General features: G+C 44.0%; 1 long non-coding RNA gene across 2 annotated transcripts; it reads left to right on the forward strand.

Annotated features, from left to right (window-relative positions):
* Positions 1-3,292: 3,292 nt before the first annotated feature.
* Positions 3,293-11,467, forward strand: LOC133269739 (uncharacterized). Of its 2 annotated transcripts, XR_009743534.1 has the most exons (4): positions 3,293-3,351; positions 4,768-4,948; positions 6,879-6,966; positions 11,335-11,467. It is a non-coding gene; the product is annotated as an uncharacterized LOC133269739 (long non-coding RNA). The 2 variants fall into 2 exon arrangements; XR_009743535.1 differs by lacking the exons at positions 6,879-6,966; positions 11,335-11,467 and adding an exon at positions 5,049-5,665.
* The last annotated feature ends 301 nt before the right edge of the window (positions 11,468-11,768 follow it).

Genomic DNA, 11,768 nt, shown 5'->3' on the forward strand with positions numbered 1-11,768 from the left:
GGTCTCTGGTCCCTCTTGGGTATTGTGAAAAAAACCTAGCTACATGGAGAGATTTGTCTAGGACTGAATGGAATTCAGTTAGGATCATTTATTTCTCCGGTCCTCTTACTGTCTTGCTTGCCAACTGTGCTAAGAAATCACTATCACCAAGTCTGAACACAACCTGCATCCCTGCTTTGGCTGACAGACACTGAACTGACTGGCTCAGGTGTGGCACCATGGGCTTTTCTTAGGCTTCTCCTTGGTTTCATAGCACTGAAATCATCCTTGTGCAAATTGGAGACATTTGACTTGAAGTAAGCAAAGACGCATAGCCATGCAGGAGCACAGTGAGTGAGTGGCACAACAGTTTAGGCTTGGTATGCGACCACAGAGAACTTTGTCATTTTTATGTGATGACTTTATTCCTACTGTTGTCTTCATTATGACATTTGTCTGTAGCTCCTGTTGAAGCACAGTGTGCTCACATAATGAAGAGACATACCCCTGTTTAAAAGTATCCATTAAAAATGAAAGATGGTTATATAATGCACTGGTTATCTCTGCGGGTCGGAACAGATTTAAGCTTCTTTGTAGAAAACTCTGTTCTCTCATCTTAATTCTTTAATGTTCTTAGAGCTGATATCCAACCGCAGCCCAAACACACAGAATAATTATCCAGGATGCTAAGCCTGATCTTTCATCATGACAGCTATCATGCTGCTTTCCATTAAGGAAATGTTAGAGGCTTTTAGCAATATAAATCAGGAGGTGCCTAAATCCCAATCTCTCTGATAATACAGATCCCTGTGATCTTGAACTTGCCTTGGTTTATGCATCACCCACCACCTACATTAGTGTTTCTGCAAGTATCGGTTCTGATTAGTAATGTAGATTGGAAAGTTGATTTACATTTTAACACTTAAAAGATGTTCACTTCTGCTCTGGAAGCAGAAGAAATATTACCTCTACTGACTTAAGGCACTGGATAATATAGCTGTCCGTGCCTTTAGCACAATGATGGCTAGGAATGAAACAGTGGTTGATCACAACACTGATCTATTCACACTGATTCTAATCTGACATAACAACCTGGCTATACATATTACATCCTGAGAGTACAGGGACTGAATGGTAGTCCCTAAGGAGCTAATTCACTTTACTTAGGAAAGAACATATAACTGTACCCAGCTGGCTGGATTTCAGTATTAACTGTGGAACAACTGAAGAGGGTATCTTGCAAAGTACAAGCTTGTGTTGTGACCCAAGAAGTAAAGCACCATAAATACAGCTATTATTACACATCTGATATATAAAGAACTGGAAACTAGTCACTTGGCAGCTGTGAATTCTTATCCAATTGGCGACGCAAACACTTCGTTAAGCTTGCTCGCTTTAGATTAGCCGTTATACAGAGTCACAGTGCCATCTACAGACCACATACGGATTTGAACAGCTTTCAGGTCCTGGAGAACAGAGAAGTCTTTGTTGTCATACTTAACGTTTCACACATTACTCCTTGAGAACACTGCTTTTCACTGAAACAATGCCTTGCTTTGTGGTTATTATGATACAGTTTTGAACACGGGCCTATCATTTGCTTTTATGGGGTTTTTTAAAACCCAATTTTTTCTTTTTTCCCCTGAAACCTGAATATGAGAAAGCAAAGTAGGCTGGGGATTGGTGCAAGCAGGCTTAAACAAAACTAACCTGACAGTCGAATCCTATCCCTGAAGGACTTGCAACCTGAACTGCAGCTGTGATGTTACACACCAGAAGGCATGCAAGGTAATCCTGGTGAACTTCCAAGCCAATGCAGGTGGCATATCCTCTCCCTTGCTGTCTTTAGCAGGGAGGGGGGTAGGAATCAGGTAGGAAGCCCTTTGCATTTCCAGCCTTCGTAGCAGGAGTTGTGTTGGGAAGCCTGTCTGCTCAGTGCTGGCTAACGTGCTCTTTCCAAGCAGGCAGCTTCACAGCTATTACAAGGAGGGGAATGCTGCAGGCACAGTGAAGCGAGTGTCTGGGGAGTGCTGCTTCTGCTCCTCTAAGTAATCTGTGCGGAACAAATGCTTGCCCAAAAACCCTATACCAGAAGGACCAAGGTTAACAATCTGGGATGAGCAATGGAGAGAAGGAACGTGGTTTGGGGTTGGTTTGGGGGGTTTTAGTTAAATCCAAGAGGTTTCATTAATGGCTAGTCGGAATTTCTGAGACCTGTAATGTGTGCAGAGATCTGCCCCTATGAACAACCACCTGTGGCTGTCAGAAAGCTTGGAATTCCAGTGGCCTCAGGGTGAAGAGCCAGCACCAGGAGCTAGGCAACATGGTCATAGGTAGGTCATCCATGGCCATAGTTTGTGTAATTCCATCAGGCATCCAAAATCAGTTTGGTTATGTCTCTGTGGAGAAGATAGAAACATTCAATCCCCAAAAGAGCACTCGGGACCACAGAGGTGCTGTTATTTGTGCTTACACTTCATATTCTCCGTGCTTTGAAGAAGGGGAAGGAAGGTTTGGAGCCCTGGGAGGAATTATAGATTACATAGGGAAGCCCAGCAATTCCACTGTACTAGCAATCCAACATCCAGCTCTTCTCAGTGTCTGTAAAGCTACCTTAAAGTTGAGATGACGATTGTCCCCATCCCTCCCAATTTGTTACTTTACACTAGGTGCTTGAATACATGTGTCGTCTTTTCATACCATGTAAGTTTAACAGCTATTTTTTCTTCCCTTTTCAACAGTATAAATGGAGATGGGGTAACTGCATGATAACAATGACAAAGTGGGTTGAAGGAAAACCACTGGCAGGCAACACTGGGCCTATCTGGACCCTCATGTCTCCCAAAAGTAAGTCTCTACATCTTCCTGAAGAAGTTGCTCTTCTCCTGGCAAAGGGAGACCATGCGGTTTTGTTGCTCCGGGCATGAGCATGTGAAGGTGTTTAGCTATCATATCCTGCTCTCACTCTGTTGGTTTTGTCTCATGAAAGGGTTCTTTCCCTTCTGGAAATGAAGGCAGGACAGTGAGAGGAGCTTGACGACTGCCACAGCCAGCCCAGGATCACCCTTCTCCAGGAAGAGCAATTGTGCATATCTGCATCCCTGGGTTTGCCAGGTGATCACCACGCAGAGTAAGTCTCTACCCTTCCTGAAATGGCTGAGCAAATGTCTGTGTTGGGAGCATTCCAGGATCGTGGAGCCAAAGGAAATCTGTGATAAAGAGCATACCACTGCTTTTTGTTCATGCAGTTGCTGTGCAAGCCCAATGGCAGCCCTGCTCCTCCTGCACTGTCACAGTGATGGCTCTGGAGGAACCGTGCTGAGGTGGGTGTGCAAAACCCTGCTTTGCTGCCTTGTTCCTGTTCTTTCACAGGTAAGAATCTGTTTGGGGTTTCTTTTCACTTTATACAAGAATAGAATTGTTCCATGAAAATGGGACATACTGAAATTGCAGGGCTGGCCTCAGCATCCTGCTGCAGTCCTCAATCCAAGGAATAAAGTCCAAGCAAAAGGGATGCAGTGCAGTTGGGGTTATCAGTCACCACCAGACACTGAGTGCCATGTACCCAATAACTCGACTCTTTCCCATGATGATAAGAAAGAGCCTTCCTTTTTTCTCATTTAACTCAGCTGAGTGAAATGGAAAAAGGGGAAACAAAATGACAGCATGACCCAGTCAAAAGAATTTATGCAAGGGAGCCCTGAGTAAGTATCTTGAGCTCAATCTCAATTACGGATCATGTCCCTTCGTATGCCTTCATAGGGCAAGCCTTAGAATGGCAGTAAAAAACACTCTCTGCCTTTCGATAGATATGTAGAGGGATGTGCATTGCTTAATTATAATGCACTAACATAGGCAGGAGATCTGTTTTGTTGTTTTATACCAGTTACCTTGTTGGTTCCTTCTTAGTTTTTATGCATAATTTAGTCACAGTTCAAAAACAAATAAGTGGCCAAATTCCATAACATTATCCAGAGATACAGTTTCTTTCCCATTATGAAAGGAATCTCTCCTGTGTTTTGGGGGCCTAAAGTTTAGCGGTTGAGTACCTTTCTAAAGCCAAAGTCTACCTGCTGTTTGCCCAATATGAAACGTAAGCACTGAATATTTGCCTGTAAGAAGCTGAGCAAGGTGTTATTTTATGGAAGTTTTTGAGGAAAACTACCGAGCTCCTTTCAGTTTGACAGAGCAATTCGATGTGGCAAATCAGCATGAGACACCTTCTGTATTCTTCAGTAGTCAAGAAATAACTCCACGCTACAACAAAATGCCCAGCATGTAGTAAAGAGCAAGGGCTGTGGAGCAGAGGAGTCAAATTGGGCTCTCTTGGGGAGAGCACAGGAAACCAGATATACCTGATAGTTTGCTGATAGGTCTGTTAAAAATCACTTTTCAGTTTGAGACGAATAATACTCAAATTGGGTAAAACCTGGTTTTGGTGTAAATCCAGATGTTCCGCTCGTATGGTTTTACAATGCTGTTCAAGAGTTGCTGCATGGCGATGGGGACAGGCTCGGACCAGGCAGGTCCTGCTGGGACCAGTGTGTCCTGATGGGCCTCGACTGAAAACAGCCCTGTGGTGCTGGCTGCTCTCCCCTAGGGGCACCCAGGGGCCCTGACAGCCGTGCCAGCCACACCACGTCAGGGCTGCTCTTGGGGCTCTTGCAGTTTGTAACTGGAGAGTTTCTGCAGTGCATTTCCTTTTGCTTGGTCCTTACTCCAGTTAGTGAGCATTTGGGGGATTTTGCATCTATTTTCAGTGGTGTCTTACACTTTTTTTCCTCATAGGTGAGAACCAAGGTTCTTGTGAATTCATACCCAAACAGATGTCTTCTCTACATCACAGAAGTGAGGCAGTGAGCTGCGAGTAGGACAGACTCAACAAAACACACCAGGAAGGGCTTGTCAAGCATACTACCAGCATGTCAGGTTGAAGAGCAAAGAGCTGAGACACTGGGAAACTTGCATGGTAAGATTTATTTTGCTACTTTTTAATGGAGCACATCTATATACATAGATTATAACAGTCTTTATGTGATCACATTTTCTTATCCTTCTCTCCTCTACAGGAGTTAAGTGAGCTTTGCTGATAAACTCCCTAATTTCCAAAGAAAAACTCAAGTTTTCATACTGCTAATTTTCATTCTAGCTTTGTTCTTAATGATTAATTTAAGCAGTGTGGTGGAGTTATTTTTGGAGACACCGAGTCAGAGAATCATTTCACACAGCTTTCATGCTGTGAGATGGAGCATTTGGGTTTGAATATGAATTTGATAGTAGCAACACTAGCAGTGGGAAGCTTTTTCTGCCAAAGGGAGTCAAAATGAAATGGAACTGAGAACTCCATCAGCAAGAGTTAGTCAGGTACAGCTGTGCTGCCATAGTTCAAGTCCTTTCTTCTTCCCCTCTTAATCAAGTGATGGAAAGAGTTCCTGCCTGGCTCAGCAGTTCAAATCCAAGTCTGCTGTAAAAACCTAAGGCCCTTCATAAATGTTGGCCTCTACTAATTTATGTCAAGAGAACAGAGGCTGGCTAACTAACCTGGTGATCTAGAAGAGCTAATTTTGGCTCAAGAGCTACATTCAAATCTGGTTTCTTAAATCTCAGTCTAATTCTTTGCAAAATAATGAAAACTAGTAGAAGACCAGCTAGGGGTTAGGGGGAATGTTTCTCACAGAGACAAGGGGGTGCCTTCACAGGTTAATAGTAAGCTGCCAACATGATGCTCTTAGGCTCAGTAGAAGAGGTGGGCATCCTCACAAGGACACCCCAGTCAGAGTCTGGTCAAATAGTAAGACAAAAACTACCAAAGACAGTTTTAGAGGGGAGTTACATTTGATGTAGCACGCAGCAGAAATATATAGATGTGATTAAGGGTAAGTGGGGTTTGTCATCTCTCACAGCTTTATTTGCACATTTCTTAATAGAAAGGCAGAATTTTGGGGATATTGTGAACTGACTTCTTACTGCATTTCATTAATTATGTGGTATTTGAGACCAGTGCTGTCACAGGAGCTGAATTATCAGGGTGTATAACGGTTTACGTGCATCATGACTGTTAAACAGGGGTAGGGAGCTGCTTCTGTGGAAACAAATGTGCTTTCTATGTCTTGAAGACAGTGTTATCACAGTAGTGTAGGCCTGTTACAAGAATGTCGAAGTGTTCTGCTCCCAAAGATCTATGCCATTTAGGATGGATTGAATGAACTTCAAGTAAATCATTTTCCTGGCGGAACTGGTGTTTCACTGAGGCCTACAGCTGGATTTCGGTGGCATCTAGCACCTGGAATGTGTTTCCAGTCAGCCTGAATTGTTCCTCTGCATCTGCACAGTAGCTAAAGAGTCCAATGCCAGTGGGATTCCACACCCCTCAAGCATCTCTTCCCCCTGGCTGATCAAAGTCTTTCAGGAGGCGCCAAGGTCTCTTTGAGGGGCCACTTTACGCCACCAGTTTCTTCAGTTTAAAAACGCTGAAAACACTTCTGAAAGCAAGGGAACCATTTTTTTTGTTCGGTTTTCAGGTTTTAGATCATTTTTTTCCCCAAGCAGTGTATTAATTTAAATACAAAATTGGAACTCCTATAAGCCCAAGGAGTGATCAAATACAGATCAGACATCCCTGACAACAGGGCTGCTGGTGAGAAGGAAAATGTTATTTTGGGACTTTTATCTTGCAAGTCAATTTTTTTAGGCAAATCCTAGGCAATTTCAAGACCAAACCCCACTATTACACATACTCATGTATTTTATAACCTTTTGTAATTGTTTGCTTCTATGAATTTTTAATCCTGTTTTTAGCACAGAGAAGTTTACATTTGGAAGGCTCGTTTTCAATTTACCTGTATTTATAAAAGCAGACACTATGTTGAGAGGGTTACAAATCATTCTTTTCCTCTTAGGTTCACATTTGATTAGAAAGCTAACAGCACAGCTCTGGAGCCTTGGGGAATTGTTCTGGCACTGCGCCGACAGCTCTAGCAGCAATCAGTGAGTAATAGACACGCAAAGTTTCTTCCTGCATTTACATAATGCTTTTTCTTTTAGTCTAAAGTAAATCTTGCCGTCAACAAGTATCAAACCCCCTTTTCACCCAGGTACAATATGCTGCAAAAGTACAAACGGGTGTAGATATTATGCTACAGTTGTGATTCTTTCACAATTAAGCCTCTTTTGTTACTGTAACTGTACTTGTGCAAAACCCTCTGTTGGTTCCATTTGTATAGTAAGCCAAAGTATTGTAACTGCCTAGTGACACAGCTCAATGAGAACTCGAATTTTCAGGAAGGAGACTTAGCTAGTACTTGGGTTGCTTCCTGTTTTCTTATCTTGTCTATCTTGTTACATGGTCAGAACACAAATGACCCTTCAGCTTCCTATTTTATGCACTATAGTTTTCACGCACACCGGCTTTGCTTTTAGCTGCTTTTGATGACAGCTTTCAGTCGAACCCTGATCTCCCACACCCTCCTCAGTTATTCACTGAACACTTAACCCTCAGTACTGTCAAGCAACCCAGGTCTTCCTCCAAAGGGCACGCTTGAGAGCTTTGCCGTGCTACAGCTGCAGCAAGGACAGGTTATAGAACCAGAGCTCCAGATGTGCATGCTAATATGAGGTGTCGCAATGAAAAGGCCCCACAAAGTCCCTTAACAGGAGGCAAAACTGAAACTGGGTAAAGGTAGCAGTATGGCAGATACACGGTCAACCAGGGCTTGGCCCTGCTGCCAAAACGTTGCAGGTCTTCTGTAACAGCGAGAGTAACTAACCTGCTCTTCTAATCGAAAGGTTTCATTCTCTTTGAGGCAGGAGGCTATCCTAGGAACTGTGACCTCCTGCAGTGGATGAGGAGGAAAAAAACCAACCTGATCCTACTTTGGAGCAGAGTAAAATGATTTTAAGATCAGATTCACAACAGCAACAGTTTGGATTAGTGTAGCTAGGATATGCCTGGTAATTCCCAGAGGCTCAGCCTGGTGTGACTGGCTCAACATCTCAAGCCCCACTGTCTCGGGGCATCACTGCCATTCTGCCTTCCCAGGCCTCTTATCAGAAGGTGAACGGAACTTGGAGCAGTTCTTGGTCTTTTTTTGCCTCTGCAGTGAAAAGCCCCTATTGTCACAAACCATCCACAGCGTGAATCTGAGTGGGTTCAAACTCTGTCACTGCTACAAACGTAGCCAACATGAGAACAAGCTGTAGGTGAGAAACAAGACCAAGCTCGCCTGCTGTGGTTTTCACCAGGCAGGTTTACAGCCGCTTGCAGGAAAGGGCTTCTTTGCACTGACTAGAAGCCCTATCTCTATTCCAGATGCACAAATGTTATTATGCCATGCAGTATCCCTGCATGGGATAATTCACCGAGAAAGACTCTGCTCCTAGCTGTCATGTAGGCAGCAACCCTGCTAGTTCTCTTCTATTCAAACAAGAGCTTCCCTTAACATCAGGCAGTCTAGAAGTCTCTATCAGTGAACAGTGGTGAGGAAATCCAGTGTTGCTGCCTCTCTCCATCTCCCTGGCCTATAAACTGAAATATACACAGATTTCATTGCAGTTAATACCACCACCTCCTATTTCTGACCACTCCTCAGACGCAGGCTGGGTACGCAGGTTTCTGAAAGCCAAAAATACTCCCTAAATTTGTTAAGCCAGAAATACTTGTTAGGAAATGCTTGCTCAGAGTTTACAGCTAAAACTGGCCCACAGAGATACACTGTTATGTGATCCCAGCATACATGGTGAAGATTTGATACTGAGTGGTACAAGTCATGGTGAAGCGCATGGCACAGCTTTGTGGTGGTTGAAAGGGACATCTCCCAGAGCCTTCCAGGTATTTACACAGGTATGCCAGGCTGCAATCTGCAAGTCCTGTTTTGTCTTTGCCAGAGCCTTGCGTTTTTGCCCTGAACTAGCCCATAGTGCCAGAGCAAAGCATATATATGTAAATATATGTATGCATGCAAGACACAACGTGGAGTTCCTGTGCCTGGCCACCAAATTCATGTTTGTGGTTTAGTGACAGACCAGACCATATTTACAGCCTCTTTCTTGATTCTCTATCCATTTTGTCTTGCTCCTTGTTCTGTTTCTTCCAGTCCCCCCCAGTTGTTGCTCCTGCTGCCCCACACAGAATACCCTCTTCATGCTTTGCTTGCCACTGGCATGGTTTCACCAGAGACCCTGCTCCCTGCTTCCCCATGCTTGATGCCCTTTGCCTGGGTCTCAGTATCATCTCAAACTTCACCATATCTTTCTTTCCCAGAGCTAGTTCCAAGTTAGTGAAGAGCACTGATGAAACAGAAGCCTGCTGACTTAAGGACTGGTGCCAACACTGCAGCTGCCGTTGAAAGGAAAAGGCCAGGCAAAACCAAACCTGGTGTTGCCTGAGGAGGAAGGGGGTCAACGCTATGGATGGTGACTGCTGCAGAAAGGAGCCCCCAACCCCCATTTCTGCTCAAGCACTTTCTCCCTCTCTAGGATTTTTTGCCATCAGAGGAGCACTCTACTGAGCAATCAGTGGGCAGAATGTTGCTGCTCTCTCCCTTAAAGTAACTTCTACTTTCAGACCTGCAAGATCTACTGAAATTACTGTCTTCTGTTTCAGCAACTGCCTAATGAGGTCTTTAGGGAAAACTGTGAAGAACGTGTAGTTATTACCTTCCTGAAAGAGGAATTTGAAGTTGTTGCCTATCTGCTTTACTTTCCAGGCAGAGGAGAGAGAACCTGCCTGAAGCAGGGCAGCACTGGGGCTGAGCAGCTGCTGCTCCTCCTGCTTTGCAGGGCTGGGCTTCTGGAAGAGTCATTCACATCACAATACCTCATGGAAATCTTTTGTTCATAAGATGAGTAGACAAAACCCACAGTTTTAACCTGTAGGAAAATAAAGGTGTGTTCGATAACAAGAAGAACCTTTGCCACATGCCTCTAAGAACACTTGCATGGTGAGAGAGGAATATTTCCCCCCACTCTTACTATCCCCTTGGGGATGGGGACTTGTTTTATTGGCAGCCTGTGGTCATTGCAGTACAGACCTCAGCTTTACCTTCACTCTGTAGTTGCCATTTCTAGACTTTTCTCTTAGGGGAGCCTTTTTTTCTAGCTCTCTAAATGTCTTTGACACAAAGATAAACCTTTTTGCTTTATACCTGAACTAAGATGCCATCTGGAAATGCTCTTAGTGTCATCCGTGATTAACTTTTGCAGTTAAACATGCTAATAATATAAGATTTTCGTATGTATAAAGTTGTCAGACTAACAAACATGAAAGTCACAGCTGCGCGTACAATATTGCTGCTCTTGCCTGCTAGTGTTGTGTCAGTATTTAGCTGACTCTGTGGTCAGGATGCCAGTGCTCACTGTATCTCACACTTTGTTTCTCTACTAAAATCCTTCTGCTGTTCTACAGCTTATTTTGGTCACCTCTGTTTAAACCTCTGCATGAACAGAGGATTGCCAAGGCTTTCCTGGAGCTTTCCATGGCTTCCTGACTGAGATGATCAGGGGACAACAAACACTCATTTTCTTTTCTCAAATTCACTTAGTAATTGTGAACAAAAAGGACGAGAGTTCCTACAGTTAACTTCTCCCTTCCCTATACAGTCCTGAGTTATTCCTGTAGCATAGTCCAAGGTATGGCTTTAGTGAGGTATATGACACACAGACGAAATAAGTGTCATAAGACATCACTCCTACCATCACACCTAATCCTTTATCCTACTTCCTTTGCACAAAGGGAGGAGAACTGAGATTTTGCCAGCAGCGTGCTGTAGCTTGGCCATAACCTAACTGTTGAGTACTTCGCAAGGTTCTTGGAGTGTTGTGGAATGGGGGAGGATTTGTGAAAAAGAAGCAGGAAATATCACAATGTCATTTTTGGGCATTCCCTTGTCTTCTGTGTGGATCATCAGTAAGGTGGTTCCTGGAACTGCACTGCACGGGGACAATGTCACCAGTACTAATGGAGTACGTGGCAGCAGTGGTGCCAGATCTTGAACAGAAGTGATGGGGTCATTGCCTCTGGGCACAGCTTGGCAGCAGGGAAATCATGACATATCATGATACAGCTTCATAGCTCATAAAGAGGTGGCCCTAGGTGGGAGAGCTGGGAGGTGAATGTGCAAATAGCATGTTTTGAAATGAGGAAGATTCTTGCCAGTGCCAGCACTTGTGTATCTGGGCTCCATTTTGACCTCAAGGATGGGCTGTATTGCAGGGGCCGTATTTCTCCTCTGAGGATTCTCTCTCTCCTGCCATTCTTGCCCTCTGAACCACTGCTTCCCCCACATCTTTATGTCCTCTTTCAATTTGCTTTCCCTTACAAACACTGCTCAGCCTGGTCCTTGCCTCCTGCTTCTCCAGGTATGTGTGCTCCTCCCCTGGTCCATGGCTTCCACCAGGGAATTTACAAAATGCCTGGGAGAACATGTTCCATGGAGCTGGGCAGCATTTCCTCCCTCAGGGAGCAGCAGTTCTACATGTGGCTGTATCCTGTCCTTTTTGGCTTTGAGCCACTTTAAACCTAAAAGTTAACTTAAAAATATAAATCTACTTCTTAAAAATATACGTATGTGTCAGTTTAGCTATTACACGGGTTAGAAACGTGATAGACAACTCAAACATCTGCTGATATAATGTGACAAAAGACTCTTCCCTTCTCATGTGGACTGTGACCAGTGCACACAAACGATTTCCCATTTCCTGCATTCACTGCATTCGTGATCTGTAAGCTCAGGCCAGTAACAGATTTTGCTGGTCAGTGATAACAACATAGATGAACTCACGTATGTACCTCA

Source organism: Pezoporus flaviventris, unplaced genomic scaffold (genome assembly GCF_033815535.1).
Source record: "Pezoporus flaviventris isolate CSIRO_AGI_PZ_B2104156 unplaced genomic scaffold, CSIRO_AGI_Pfla_v1 ptg000015l, whole genome shotgun sequence".
Classification (NCBI taxonomy): Eukaryota; Metazoa; Chordata; class Aves; order Psittaciformes; family Psittacidae; genus Pezoporus; species Pezoporus flaviventris.